The sequence below is a fragment of the Carassius auratus genome, chromosome 41, assembly GCF_003368295.1.
Source record: "Carassius auratus strain Wakin chromosome 41, ASM336829v1, whole genome shotgun sequence".
NCBI classification, from domain to species: domain Eukaryota; kingdom Metazoa; phylum Chordata; class Actinopteri; order Cypriniformes; family Cyprinidae; genus Carassius; species Carassius auratus.
Window position 1 is genome coordinate 15,868,077 of NC_039283.1, and position 15,728 is coordinate 15,883,804.

Genomic DNA, 15,728 nt, shown 5'->3' on the forward strand with positions numbered 1-15,728 from the left:
TGAAGACTGCCTAATAGGGATCCTTCACATTGAGACATCCTTCAGTGGAGCTTGATGACATTGCAGCTGAGATATGTAGCCCTACTAGGATGCATGCTTCTGATTGAAAAGCACACACATAAATTTCATATCTCTCCTTTAATGCAAAAAAAATTAAAATAAAAAATTAATTTTGTACTAGACACAGTTGCCTTGTACCGAGCCCACTTTCTAAAAGCAGTGCAGTGTGAGTAGCCTAAAACACTAAAGTGTTTTAGAAACCCAGAGTATGACCCAAGATTAATGAAATATATATATAAGCCAAATAATGGAGGGCATAAATGGCAGAGTAGTCCTGCTATGATTGATATTGTGTAAAAATAACATAGTGGGGAAAGCTGCTTTTTGATCAAACCATTGTAAAGTAAAGTGTACACCAGTCACATATAGCATCTATATACATGATAAAAATAAACAGTGAATAGCTTTGTTTTCCATGCAAATTACCGATAATAACATGACTGTAACCAAAAAAATCTGTCCCCTTGTGGACATATGAGACATGACGAGCTGACATAGTAGTTTCTGAGTAGGAGGGGAGTGGCTTTACACACACAAAAAAATGGTTTGGGGTAGGATAATTTGTAAAACTATAAAAACTGAAGCATTGATTCATTTCAACATTCAGCGTTAACAGACCTTGAGAGTTGACAAAATCTCTCTCACTTTTGAACAGGGTAAGACAATTGCATTTGGATCATTTGATCAATAGTCTTTTGAAAAGTATGATTAGAAAAGTAAAATCTAGGACCCTCAAAAATATTTATTGACACTTCCTTTTGTGTTTGTGTGTGACAAGGAAAAATGAGAAGGAGCAGGTACTACAGATACAAGTAAGATACATATGTGATATATAATATATTTATAGTGTATATAAATAGCATTTTTTATATGTATGTAATTGCAAGATGACAGCAATTGTGCTGCATATATGCCATTAAAATGTATTTTTACTTAACTTCAATATTTTTGTCTCCCCTTAAGACCTGTGAAAGATGTGCAGTCTGTGGAGGCAGTTTCTACATCTCTCAATGAGGGAATTAACTCTATCATTAACATTTGCAAGTCCCTCAAGGAAGCACATATCAGTCCCATCACTGACACATGCTCCAATTACAACCAAATTAGGAAACATATCACGCATGCTGAGCAGTGCTTGAATACATCTGAGAAAATGATTCAAGGAAAACTGAGAGATCTGGATGAAAGCATGTGCCAACTTATAAGAGAGAAACAAAATGTTGAGCAACAGAAAAAAGAGAAAAATCTGGCTTTGGATAATTTATACATAAAGAAGTCTTCTGCTGTGGAATTATTGAGGAATTCCAAAGGGGCTTTGGAACAGGCTGAAAGACGTGTAGAATCAGCAAATCATGCCATAAGAGTACATCAAGACAGGATGAACACATCCGATGATCTTGCAACTACAGGAACGATACTGTGTGCAATACCAGTTTTGGGATGGATTGCTGGTAAAAAAAAATCACAACTGGAAATTTGTGAATTGTAAATTTTTGTGTTTTATAACTGATGTCCATTCAAGAGGTTTCTGTTTGTCTCTACGTCCGATCATGATAAGTGAGGGACAGCAGGGATTTGAAGAAGCTTTAAATTCCTTGAGGGCTGCTGAATGGGAAAAACAAAACTTTGAGTCTCAAGTAAGAAACTGCAATGCAAAAGTCTCTCATTATGATGGAATAATATCTAGAACACGCAATGAAATTGAGCAGACCAATGAGGCTCTAACAGGAATTGAGTGGAAGGTTGAAGAGGTTCAAAAGAATCTAAATGACACAGAAAATGCTCGAGACATGGTCAGGGGAGCTGTGCACCTTCTGGGTGTTCTTAGTGGAAATGTCGCTGTACTGGAGAAGCAAACACAACGTTTTGTAAACTGGCAGCCTGTGGTGGAGGTCATGCAAGATGTGATAAAGGCAGTATTAAATATTGCTGAGAATCGGCTCCTCTATAGAGATGTTGCACTAAGCCTTATTGATACTTTGAGAGAGAATTTTACAGGAATACTGTCTTTACGCTACTCATCCAGTTATTCTGAATATGACAGATATTGCTGATCATCTCCATGTAACATGCCTAACCTGATTTTACCAAGTGAGACATGTTCCTGGGACAACATCGTTGTTGACCATGGAACAACATTGTGATTAACCAATCAGATTTGAAGAACCAGTTTATAGATTTTGTGAAGTTTACGCTTAAAATCAGTGTTTGGTGCTTGTACATCAGTGTCATTCATCTATCATTTCCTCTGATTTTAGGGATTACTCATGGTTAAGGTTAGGTTTAGGTGTAGGGATATGGTTAAGAATATATTTTTGGAGTAAAATGTTGTTCCAGGGTCAACAAAATATGTTGACCTAGGAACACATCGGACTTGGCAAAATCAGGACGTGCATGTAACATAGCAAAGACTTATAGAAGAAAAAGATTTATTGTTGTTTTAGAACCAAGTGATTCGGGACATTGTCTCCACAATGATGTATGACAGTGACTCTGTCACTCTGAGTTGTTTATTTCAGCTTCTCTGACAGAAAAAGAAGAGAAGTAGAAGTAGAACATTTGGCATGTTCTATACAATCATACAGTACTTGTAAATTATGCTTTAAATGCACAAGATGCCTTAATCACAATAAAAACGATTACCTAAAATAAATCTTAATAACATAATGCCTAAACAGTTGTAGACAAATGTTAATTTTACAGCTCAAACAACACAGATTATTAGAAAATTTGATTAACTAGAAAATTGCATGAGATGAATAGATAGTAATTTTGTGATAATATGCCACAAATGCTGTTTATTGAGCCTAATGTTTTGTAATATGTACTCCTTTGTCTGTCTTCCTCATCACTCTTTTATTGCACTGAGAATTTTCATTAAAGGGGTCATATGATGCTATTTTCAAATCTCATTATTTTGTGTACGGTCGGTGTGTAATGGAAAATGTTAGCATGCTTTAATATTCAAAACAAAAATTCAGGTACTGTCCATTATTGCAGATCCTCTATATACAGTCTTTCTATAATGCGTTGATATCTACAAAGCCCTTCCTTTGAAATGTGCATTGTGCTCTGATTGGCCAGCTGACCCAGTGCATTGTGATTGGCCGAACATCTCAAACATGTGTTGGAAATCTACAACCCTTACCATAATGTGAGCTTTAGCTTCCAAAGCAATTATAAGAACAGTTTATGATATCATAAGTTTTATTATATCACAACATGCGTGTTCTGCTTCCGCTCTACTTGAGCATCCAGTGTGACGCAGAACATGTGGTGAATCATGTTTGTCATCTTTTTTGCCGCCATTTATTAGTAGAGAAGAGAGGATACTACATGTGTAAACATGAATCCATCTCTGTCTGCACTTGTGTTTGTAAGAATGACAAACAATATGTGTTACTCTACACTTTACCAAACTCTCACCACATTCAGAATGCTATTTCATTTGTTTTAAAAGTGGCAGTTACCTTTTTGAAATGGATTTGCTTTGTATTAAAACACTAACAGGCATTAACACTAACATTTCACATATCCAACAGCAACAACAACAGTTTCTTTCACCAGTGACTCTTGGTTCCTTCCACCTTCCCCTGAAACAATAGGCCATCATCAACTAGTAGCCTCTTCATTCAAACTGGTAGTTTAAAAACAACAACAATGAAATATTTAGTAATTACACAAATACTGTTACTATTCCAAGCTGGGATGGCAAAGACACAACAAAGGCAACACTGTAATGTTTACCTAAAAAGGAAGCTATATTGTTATTGTTTTTTGTCAGTAGGCTGTAATTAATTATGTGTGATTATTTATTTTATTTTTTTATTGACTGACAGACAGCACTAATATTTTTATAGATGTTGGTGTTGGTAGTATAAGTTGACTTTACTGCTGAATATGCATTTGAATGACAACGCCCCCACCTCAGCTACTCAGACCACATCTCTGTTATGCTGATCCAGTGTACAGACAGCTCGTCAGATGCGACAGACTGGTTCTGAAGCAGATTAGAACCTTGCCGGCAGGAGCCATTTCCGCTCTCCAGGACTGCTTTGAGCAGACTGAGTGGCGAATATTCAGAGAGGCTGCAGCAACTTGCAACTCCATTAGCTTGGAGGAATATATGGCATCGGTTACCAGCTACATCAGTAAATGTGTTTTATGACATCACAGACACATGCCAACCAGAAGGCATGGGTGACTCCGGATGTGCATGCACTGCTGAAGTCCCGTAGCTCTGCCTTCAGAATGGACGATAAGGCAGCACAAAGAGAAGCAAGGGCCAAACTGTCTCGGGAAATCAGAGAAGCAAAGTGTGCACACTCCCAGAGAATCCACAACCATTCCACTACAGTTTGTGTACTGCCCAAAACGCTCAATAGATGATGTCATCACCACCTCTCTACATCTAGCTCTCACTCATCTGGATAAAAAAGACACCTATGTCAGAATGCTGTTTATAGACTTCAGCTCAGCATTCAATACAATCATTCCTCAAACCCTGATTAAAAAAGCTGAGTCTGCTAGGACTGAACCACTCCCTCTGTAACTGGATCCTGGACTTCCTGTCAGAAAGCACCTCAGACAGTCTGGATCGGAAACAGTTTCTCCAGCACCATCACACTGTGCACTGGAGCTCCCCAAGGCTGTGTGCTTAGTCCATTGCTGTTCACTTTGCTGACCCACTACGGTGCATCAATGCACAGCTCAAACCACATCATCAAGTTTTCTGATGACCCGACCATGGTGGGTCTTATGAGCAAAGGCCATGAATCAGCTCATAAAGAGGAGGTGCATCAGCTAACAGATGGGTGTAAAGTCAACAACCTGATAAAATACATTTTATCAACACACAAAGATCATATAAAATATAGTAAATCAAAAGCCAGAATAATGTAATTTAATAAACTTTATTGGTTCTAATATGTCGCAATAATTTAAGGTGCAATCTTTATGAAAATGTAGTGTCGTATGTCTGTACGTATACTACATCACTAGGTTTGAAACACAGCTTACAAAGAAGTCATATGTAAAGCAAGCATCTCATTTGATCCATGTGAACGGCAATTTATAAGATTGATTTATTACTCAGGGCTGTAACCACAATGAGGGGGACCAGCAGGGACGTACATTTTTTCTAACAGTGGGGGAGCAGTTTTTGAAGGCGACACAATGATAACACATAATAAATTGTACTACACAGATGAAATCCTTGATACTATTGATTTTGAGATGATGATTTTAATGAGTGCACACACTTAAAACATGTCTCTCCTCTCACTTAAAGTGTGCATGTGTGTAAGCAAACTGTGTCCTGTGCAGTCGCAAATAGACCATAAACACTTTATCTGATGTTTAAGTGAATAAAATAGCCAACTGACAGCCTGGAGTTCCTTAATTATTGAATTTGTTCTTTCTCACTGGACTTGTGTGTGTGATATAAAAGAAGAAAGCATTTGGACAAAAGCACTGTTATGTAAGGGAGGGGGAGACTCAAAATGTTTCTTAACTTAAAATGCATTTTTGCACCATTTGTGTTTGTGTTTTAATACTTACACAAGTATGTAAATATATAACATAGTATAAAACAGTATAAAACATTATTTACGATACACAGTTAGGTTTTTAAATCATATTTTTAGGAGGGACAGCCTCCAAATCAAATAAAAAATAAAATGAGTATGAGCTGAATATAAAATTTTACTTTTTCTGCAAATTCTGAAGATTAAATTAAAGATATTTTCTCTATAATGTAACTTTTGTACGTGTTATAAGTTAATTTATGTACATGTGCAGTCATTCAGTTCCATTTAATTGCGTCTGGAAGTGTTTGGGGTTTCTTTATTGACATCAGAATGTTTTAACATGTTCTAAACTCTTCTTAAAGTCATTAGTTTTGTTTGTTTGTTTTTGTTTTGTATTTATTTATTTTATTTATTTATTTTTTGGAATATCTGGCGCAATCCACTGCGCCAGATGTTTTTGGCTTTTCAAACTCTCAGTGAATAGCTGAATTAGGATTGTGCATGGACATTTTCATAGAAATCTGATTACTCTTAGACAACACAGGTTCTCATGGAGGACATATGGGAATGTAAATCAGCAGCTAAATGGACCATCTCATTATTCATTTGCATGCTGCCATTGTCCCCTTGGTTTGTTCTTTTGGCTGATTCCCCTTGACCCCTAAGGACAAACCCCACAAGCAAGTCAACCTGACCTTAGCACAGCTGACCTCACCTTCACTCCTCCCTGAAAGAAAACAGCCTGGACTTGCATTGGTACCTCAGACCACAGTCATCTCTGCCTGGAACAGCACAATCAATCCTACCATTACATATTAATTCCCCTATTAAATTTCAATTTGAAATCAATCATATTAGAAAATGAATTGTTGCCTTGAGCAAGAGTATTTAAATAGGCCACTGTTTCTGTTTTAAATATTTTGGATTATTTATTTTTTTAACTACTGTTTTAAAGCACTTTGCAAATCACTGTTCAGTTTTTAAATATTCTTTCTTCTCTTTTTCACTTTATTAACATTTTGCTAAATATTATATATTGTTAAACATTGATATTATAATTTGAAGTTGATAGATAGATAGATAGATAGATAGATAGATAGATAGATAGATAGATAGATAGATAGATAGATAGATAGATAGATAGATAGATAGATAGATAGATAGATAGATAGATCTAGGCATGTCAACTAAAGACTGCTCCATGGGTTTTGCTCAAACCCTCATTAATATCCTTTATTATTGCTCAGTTCAATGTTAATGTCTTGCTGAAGCCCCTGTGCCAGCAGCTGCAGTCCCACCGCCCCCTGCTCCTTTCTCACCCTCCTCTCCTCTTGTGTGCTGTCCAGCTGCTGGTGCTCCCTGACCTCCCGACCCTCACTCCTGACCTCAGTGAGTCTTTCCCACGCCACACCCTTTTGTGTGAAGTTTGCCATGGCATCACAGTGGTCAGTGGTGATATATGTGCTATACTGCTAAAGGGACATTTCATAAAGGAAATGATTTGACTTAGAGTCACTAAGCCCAAAGAGTCAACACACTAGAGGGGCTTAGGAATATACTTTATAAATCACACCGCATCCTCCCAGTATTTGATGAGGCGTAACTTGGGTAACTTGGGTACTGGGGCATTTACTGGCCCAAAAGTGCTTGTAGACAAGTAACTATGATATTTTGTACTATAGATATGGCCTAGGTTCTTTCTTCAATTAATGATTTTTTTTTAATTCAAATGATATTCCTAAAAGCTCAGAAAAGTAAAATGACACATTTTCTCAATAAGCTACATGATTTAAGGCATCATTTAAAGCAAACTGTGCACAAACGTTTAATACTTACAATTAATGATCTGTTTAAATGCCTAGTTGTGATAGTGACATATCAAATCGTTTAAATCAAATCATCTCCAATCAATCTAAACAGGTACCAAGTTAAAACAAATGTATTTTATTAATATTCATTTCTAATGTCGTGTGCTGCCATCAAGCATGAAGTAATACAATTTCCCTTATCAGGTTAACAAGAGGAAATATTTGTCATTTCATCCTTCCAGTATTTGGTACAACACTATTATGCTGGCAAAGGCAAGCAGATCAGTAATGTGCCAGTTTTTTTTTTTTTTTTTTTTTTTTTTTTTTTTTTTTTTTTTTTGTTACATATTTTATATATAATATATTAACTGTCCAGAACTAGAGTAAAAGTGAAATTCACACACAGATTGTCTTAAATATACCTACATGCTGTATATATTTTATGTATCATGTATTTTAGTGTTCTATTTGTTAACCTGTAATATGTCAGAGATCAATGTTATTTGACAGTAATGGCAAATTTTAGTGGCAATTTTAAGATAAGGTCTTGGAAAAAGTTCAGTTTGCTAAGCATATCATCAAGCCATATTTTTGAAGCCAGACTTAAGGGCTTGAGACACTCTCTCCAACAAATAGACTATCTGCAGCATAGTCACACAAGCCAATGTAGTTATTCTTCCATCCATCCACCTGTCATCTACTTCTCCCTCTCTCTTTCTCCCTCTCTCTCAACCCCCCAATCCTGTGTCACTTTCTCCATGTATTGTAGTACAAGAGATGTTCTCTTTTCAGGCCTGGTCTCTTAGGCAACCCCACTGCTGCATGTAATGAGATGGATAGAAGGAAAGGGAGAGAAAGATGTGGACACACACAGATACCGACAGAGACAGAACAGGACGCTGACCAAGACGGTCACTGACCACAGAACTCCTGTATGGATTTATCAACGACATTTGAAGCTCATGAGTGATGCAATTGGACAATGGAACTAAAGGTAAAGGAAAGGGAAAAGGATCACAGTGTCATGGGATTTCCATTTAATTAAATAATGGACATAATTTAACTGGATTGTACTTTATTTGACTGGTTTGGCATAAAATAACTGGTTATAAAATAACTCAAAGTCAGAGTCAAGATTATGATTTTCTATTATTATTTTATATATATATATATATATATATATATATATATATATATATATATATATATATATATATATATATATATATATATATATATATATATATATATATATATAATATATAATATAAATCAGTCTTCTCTGGTAATGTCAGTGAAACATCTTCCATAGAGTCTATGGAGAGTGGTGATACTTTTTTTAACAAAAGTTTATGATTTATATGTATGCTTTATTCTTTGTTTCAGAAGACTTTTTATGTCATCCTGTTATCTGTGTAGCAGTTGGAGTGAAATGGATTTCTGTGGCCCTCTGGCTCCAGTTTCTCCTGTCCTCTGGCAGTCCGAGTCTGATTGTCCAAACGCAATTCTTGAGTCTTCCTGATCATTGTGCAGGAGTTGTGGATGGACATCATGCCTCTGGCTAGCCGCACTCATCAGTCTGGAATACGGTTCTTGAAGGATAATTCACCCATAAATGAAAATTCTGTCATCATTTGCTTACCCTCATGTCAAAACTATATGAGTCTCTTTCTTTTTGTCATCCTTGTATTGTTTTGCAAATGCATTTCCATAAGGAATCCCGATGATAATTTATGAGAGAATTTAAAAAAGAATCACATTCCTTTTGGAATAATGCATTCCTTTATATATATATATATATATATATATATATATATATATATATATATATATATATATATATATATCATTTGTTTTACTGAACACAGAAATTGTATGAAAGATCTGTTATTTAACAATGAGGAACAGTTAAGTTAATTCTGTGGAGTGAGTTTCTCTAGAAAGGGGGAAGAACAGCTTGTGTAGAAAATTTGAAATAGAAGATCAAGAGAATAGTATTATTGAAGAAATGCAAATGACCAGGTCAAAGCACAACAGGCTCACTGACCAGGCTAATCTCCATTACACACACACACACACACGGAGAGAGAGAAAGAGAGAGAGAGAGGGAGAAAGGGGTTGTGGGGGGGGGGGGGTGCGTGAAGTGACACAAACTAATACACAAATAGATGTTGAAACATTTTCACTCAAATATAATGAAATATAAAGACAATTTTTGTTTTCTTGTAAAACATACTACAATTATAATAAGTTATAATAAATTATTTGTACAGTGTATGCTTATATTTCTGTTGTTTCCTATAAACAGCATAGCCTTTTTTATATTTGATGTGCTGTGTAAGGCAACCAGGACTTGGTTGTAAAAAAAAAAAAAAATGAAGGACAGGCACTAATTTATGCAAGTTATTTGTCTTCTATAATAACACTGAAAAGTGTAGGATTATATACAAATCTTTTTAATAATATTTATGTTTTTTTGTGTACACTTTATACAATGCTAAAGATGAACCTTTTTTTAACATTGTACTGCATGGGATCCACATGCAAGACCTGATGATATTTTATCAAGTATAATTTGAAATAAATTGGCGGAGCATCTTGTGTTTCAAAGGAGCAAGAACATCTTACCTTTTGTTCAAAGAAGTTGCAAAATCAATGCTCAGATCCAATCAGTTCTATATATTTTTTTTTCATTTGAAAGAAAAAAGTAAAATCATAAAACTTTCTATGGAAATTAACTGAATTTAATTTATTTTAAATCACATTTTCAGAGAATGTTTCAACTAAATCCAGTAAAAGACCATGGACCTAGATAATATCGACTGACTTTGTATTACATTTTCAAAATGTACCACTAATCCAAACAGAATTGAGCCAAATGGCATCAAATCATTGATTTGTTGCCCTATTTTTTTAAATTTCTTTCAAACTTTGGAGAAGACATTTTATGTATCTAATGAGAGAGCACAAACCCCAGTTGTGTGATGACAGAACTTTGATAACCCCCATTAATCTCCATAATAACATTCATTCAGTTGCTCTTTTGCAACATTTGCATAGCAGAGTTATGCTCAGGAATAACACCCTAATCATGGTGCAGTGCATGTGCTGTGCTATTCAGGGAGAGAACATAAAGAAGCAAGTATTATACTATTATTATTATTATTATTATTATTATTATTATTATTACTTGTAGTAGTTAGTTTAAGAGTAGTGATGGGACCTAGACTGCACACCTTATTATTATTATTAATAATGTTAACCAATAGCCAAGTAGGTATTTAGGTATTGTTTTAGGCTAGGTGATACATGCTTATTAAAATCTTGCTAATAGTTAATGCAATTTAATGGCAGTTTAATTTAATAAAAGTTTCAGCCATAATAATGAATAACACTAGTTTTGAAGAAGCTTTACCACACTGTGCCTCAAGATGAGGTTAAGCTTGGTGTTTAGCTTAAAAATCCTGGTGGTTGTTAGTGGATTTTCAGGACATGTAGTCTTCCACCAGCCACTGCAGACTCAATGGGCCCTATCACACACCCGGTGCAATGTGGTGCCAGGCATGATTCAAGTGTATGCTAGTTTTAGCCCAACGCAGTTATAATTTTTATATCTTGCGGCAAGTAGTTTGAATAGCAAATCCATCCATTTGTTCGCTCATGGGCATTCTGGTCTGAAACGTGGCGTGCTCAGGCGCATTGCTAGTACATTGCAATTTTGAGGCTAATGAAATAGACTGCGCCATTGATCAACTGAAACCTGGTCATATTTATAAATAATTTTTTAGTTCAGTGAAATTGTCTTGGTTTATGTGTGTGTGTGTGTGTCAGTTTGAAGCAGTGACTCTTGAGCTAAAGAAAATAAATGTCTAAATGAATAGAAACATTCTCATGTAATTTAATCCCAAATCAGAAGTTTATTTTAGCAGGACACATAATACTTAGTTTTGTAGCTGTTGAAACAATTTTCAAATTATATTACAAAAATGACAAAAAGCATTTTAAAATTATAGAATAAAAAATGATATAAGCATCTTGTTACGGCTACTGGTGTCTTAAGGAAGGCGCACGAGGAAGAATGTATGCAAAAGGGGTTCTTTTAATGATCGCGGGAGAATAAGAGCACATCCAACATAACGATAAAATATTACATTAATCACGGACAAGTTGGAACTAAAAAGACAGGGTATTTAAGCATGAGGAAAGTAATCGGGAATGGAGACAGGTGGGGATTAATCAAATCAACCAAACAGGAAAAGGAACATGACCAAATAAGGAAACTAAAAGTCCATGAATGTAACAATCCGCCCCCTCCCAGAACGAGGAATACCAGTGGAAGGAGGGAGGGTGGGGGTTCTGGACGCGGGTGTGGGGCAGGCAAGGGGCAGGCAAAGAGGGAGCAAGGAGCTTGGAACCCGGGTGGAGTGGAAGGAGGGAGGAGCCAGGGAGGAGCCCAGAGCAGGAAGAGCCAGATGGTGCTCCAGAGACCAGCCAGGATGATGATCCACGGTGGAGTCGATGGCGGGAGGAGCCATGGTCGAGGAGGAGCCTTCGACACCAGGGGGCCAACTGACGGAGACTGCGCCGGTGGGTGAGGAGCCCAAGATGGATCAGAGCAGCTGCAGTGCCAGGGTGATGCAGAGGGTCCGGAGGTGCAAGGCAGTGCTGAAGGCACCGGCGACCGGAGCCGGAGGGAAGGAGGAGCCTGACAGAGCCAGAGGGATGGAATGACGAGGCGAAGCCATAGGAGTGGAGTCCCGAGGCGACGGATGGTCAACGACTGACAAAGGTGGAACTGGAGGGATGAGGGAGCCCGGTGGAGATAGTGGGATGACGGGCGACTGTGAAGATGAGGGACTGAGGTGGAGTCCAGGGCTCGGAGGCTAGAGGCAGAAACAGGGAATCCACACACCAAGATGGAGCTGGAGACTGGAAGTCCAGTTTTCTGATGACCCGACCATGGTGGGTCTTATGAGCAAAGGCCATGAATCAGCTCATAAAGAGGAGGTGCATCAGCTAACAGATGGGTGTAAAGTCAACAACCTGATAAAATACATTTTATCAACACACAAAGATCATATAAAATATAGTAAATCAAAAGCCAGAATAATGTAATTTAATAAACTTTATTGGTTCTAATATGTCGCAATAATTTAAGGTGCAATCTTTATGAAAATGTAGTGTCGTATGTCTGTACGTATACTACATCACTAGGTTTGAAACACAGCTTACAAAGAAGTCATATGTAAAGCAAGCATCTCATTTGATCCATGTGAACGGCAATTTATAAGATTGATTTATTACTCAGGGCTGTAACCACAATGAGGGGGACCAGCAGGGACGTACATTTTTTCTAACAGTGGGGGAGCAGTTTTTGAAGGCGACACAATGATAACACATAATAAATTGTACTACACAGATGAAATCCTTGATACTATTGATTTTGAGATGATGATTTTAATGAGTGCACACACTTAAAACATGTCTCTCCTCTCACTTAAAGTGTGCATGTGTGTAAGCAAACTGTGTCCTGTGCAGTCGCAAATAGACCATAAACACTTTATCTGATGTTTAAGTGAATAAAATAGCCAACTGACAGCCTGGAGTTCCTTAATTATTGAATTTGTTCTTTCTCACTGGACTTGTGTGTGTGATATAAAAGAAGAAAGCATTTGGACAAAAGCACTGTTATGTAAGGGAGGGGGAGACTCAAAATGTTTCTTAACTTAAAATGCATTTTTGCACCATTTGTGTTTGTGTTTTAATACTTACACAAGTATGTAAATATATAACATAGTATAAAACAGTATAAAACATTATTTACGATACACAGTTAGGTTTTTAAATCATATTTTTAGGAGGGACAGCCTCCAAATCAAATAAAAAATAAAATGAGTATGAGCTGAATATAAAATTTTACTTTTTCTGCAAATTCTGAAGATTAAATTAAAGATATTTTCTCTATAATGTAACTTTTGTACGTGTTATAAGTTAATTTATGTACATGTGCAGTCATTCAGTTCCATTTAATTGCGTCTGGAAGTGTTTGGGGTTTCTTTATTGACATCAGAATGTTTTAACATGTTCTAAACTCTTCTTAAAGTCATTAGTTTTGTTTGTTTGTTTTTGTTTTGTATTTATTTATTTTATTTATTTATTTTTTGGAATATCTGGCGCAATCCACTGCGCCAGATGTTTTTGGCTTTTCAAACTCTCAGTGAATAGCTGAATTAGGATTGTGCATGGACATTTTCATAGAAATCTGATTACTCTTAGACAACACAGGTTCTCATGGAGGACATATGGGAATGTAAATCAGCAGCTAAATGGACCATCTCATTATTCATTTGCATGCTGCCATTGTCCCCTTGGTTTGTTCTTTTGGCTGATTCCCCTTGACCCCTAAGGACAAACCCCACAAGCAAGTCAACCTGACCTTAGCACAGCTGACCTCACCTTCACTCCTCCCTGAAAGAAAACAGCCTGGACTTGCATTGGTACCTCAGACCACAGTCATCTCTGCCTGGAACAGCACAATCAATCCTACCATTACATATTAATTCCCCTATTAAATTTCAATTTGAAATCAATCATATTAGAAAATGAATTGTTGCCTTGAGCAAGAGTATTTAAATAGGCCACTGTTTCTGTTTTAAATATTTTGGATTATTTATTTTTTTAACTACTGTTTTAAAGCACTTTGCAAATCACTGTTCAGTTTTTAAATATTCTTTCTTCTCTTTTTCACTTTATTAACATTTTGCTAAATATTATATATTGTTAAACATTGATATTATAATTTGAAGTTGATAGATAGATAGATAGATAGATAGATAGATAGATAGATAGATAGATAGATAGATAGATAGATAGATAGATAGATAGATAGATAGATAGATAGATAGATAGATCTAGGCATGTCAACTAAAGACTGCTCCATGGGTTTTGCTCAAACCCTCATTAATATCCTTTATTATTGCTCAGTTCAATGTTAATGTCTTGCTGAAGCCCCTGTGCCAGCAGCTGCAGTCCCACCGCCCCCTGCTCCTTTCTCACCCTCCTCTCCTCTTGTGTGCTGTCCAGCTGCTGGTGCTCCCTGACCTCCCGACCCTCACTCCTGACCTCAGTGAGTCTTTCCCACGCCACACCCTTTTGTGTGAAGTTTGCCATGGCATCACAGTGGTCAGTGGTGATATATGTGCTATACTGCTAAAGGGACATTTCATAAAGGAAATGATTTGACTTAGAGTCACTAAGCCCAAAGAGTCAACACACTAGAGGGGCTTAGGAATATACTTTATAAATCACACCGCATCCTCCCAGTATTTGATGAGGCGTAACTTGGGTAACTTGGGTACTGGGGCATTTACTGGCCCAAAAGTGCTTGTAGACAAGTAACTATGATATTTTGTACTATAGATATGGCCTAGGTTCTTTCTTCAATTAATGATTTTTTTTTAATTCAAATGATATTCCTAAAAGCTCAGAAAAGTAAAATGACACATTTTCTCAATAAGCTACATGATTTAAGGCATCATTTAAAGCAAACTGTGCACAAACGTTTAATACTTACAATTAATGATCTGTTTAAATGCCTAGTTGTGATAGTGACATATCAAATCGTTTAAATCAAATCATCTCCAATCAATCTAAACAGGTACCAAGTTAAAACAAATGTATTTTATTAATATTCATTTCTAATGTCGTGTGCTGCCATCAAGCATGAAGTAATACAATTTCCCTTATCAGGTTAACAAGAGGAAATATTTGTCATTTCATCCTTCCAGTATTTGGTACAACACTATTATGCTGGCAAAGGCAAGCAGATCAGTAATGTGCCAGTTTTTTTTTTTTTTTTTTTTTTTTTTTTTTTTTTTTTTTTTGTTACATATTTTATATATAATATATTAACTGTCCAGAACTAGAGTAAAAGTGAAATTCACACACAGATTGTCTTAAATATACCTACATGCTGTATATATTTTATGTATCATGTATTTTAGTGTTCTATTTGTTAACCTGTAATATGTCAGAGATCAATGTTATTTGACAGTAATGGCAAATTTTAGTGGCAATTTTAAGATAAGGTCTTGGAAAAAGTTCAGTTTGCTAAGCATATCATCAAGCCATATTTTTGAAGCCAGACTTAAGGGCTTGAGACACTCTCTCCAACAAATAGACTATCTGCAGCATAGTCACACAAGCCAATGTAGTTATTCTTCCATCCATCCACCTGTCATCTACTTCTCCCTCTCTCTTTCTCCCTCTCTCTCAACCCCCCAATCCTGTGTCACTTTCTCCATGTATTGTAGTACAAGAGATGTTCTCTTTT

General features: G+C 36.3%; 1 long non-coding RNA gene across 1 annotated transcript; it reads left to right on the forward strand.

The window, feature by feature from the left end:
* Positions 1-650: 650 nt before the first annotated feature.
* On the forward strand, positions 651-1,378 carry LOC113059647 (uncharacterized). The gene is made up of 3 exons (XR_003278118.1): positions 651-716; positions 839-872; positions 1,024-1,378. It is a non-coding gene; the product is annotated as an uncharacterized LOC113059647 (long non-coding RNA).
* Positions 1,379-15,728: the final 14,350 nt, after the last annotated feature.